This window comes from Galeopterus variegatus, unplaced genomic scaffold (assembly GCF_000696425.1).
Source record: "Galeopterus variegatus unplaced genomic scaffold, G_variegatus-3.0.2 Scaffold524, whole genome shotgun sequence".
NCBI classification, from domain to species: domain Eukaryota; kingdom Metazoa; phylum Chordata; class Mammalia; order Dermoptera; family Cynocephalidae; genus Galeopterus; species Galeopterus variegatus.
Window position 1 is genome coordinate 604,850 of NW_007726635.1, and position 655 is coordinate 605,504.

The 655-nt window shown below is 55.0% G+C and overlaps 1 protein-coding gene across 2 annotated transcripts in view; it reads right to left on the reverse strand.

Moving 5' to 3' along the window:
- LOC103588089 (chromosome unknown open reading frame, human C1orf159) overlaps positions 1–655 on the reverse strand; it is a 25,942-nt gene that overhangs the window by 3,385 nt on the left and 21,902 nt on the right. The window lies entirely within an intron of this gene.

Genomic DNA, 655 nt, shown 5'->3' on the forward strand with positions numbered 1-655 from the left:
AAAAAAAAAAAAAAAACCTCTGTTCTTTATAAATCACCTAGTCTCAGGTATTTCCATTATAGCATCACAAAACGGACTAAAACAGTCCCGCAGGCCAGGCCTCTGCACAGTGGGAGAACATGGACTGGGGAAGACGGCCAGGTGAATCCCACTCTGGGGCTAGTAGCTGTGTGACTGAGGGCCAGTCACTTCACCTCTCTGTGCTCACGGCCTCTTCTGTAAAGTGAGTCACAGTTCCTCCCACACCCAGCAGAGCTGCAGCACCAGCTACTCAGGACGGGCCAGGTCAGGGAGCCCAGGGGCTGACCTGCCCTCACAGCCCTCAACTGGAGCTGGGACTTGGAGAAGGGCAGGAGGGCGGCAGGGGGATTCACCTTCTCTCACACACTTGACATCTCAGGAATGAGAGGGAGGGCCGACCCGTGGCTCACTCGGGAGAGTTTGGTGCTGATAACACCAAGGCTCCAGGTTCGGATCCCACATAGGGATGGCCGGTTCGCTCACTGGCTGAGCGTGGTGCTGACAACACCAAGCCAAGGGTTAAGATCCCCTTACCGGTCATCATTTTTTTTTTTTTTTTTAAAGGATCCGAACCCGGGGCCTTGGTGTTATTAGCACTGCACTCTCCCGAGTGAGCCACGGGCCAGCCCACCAC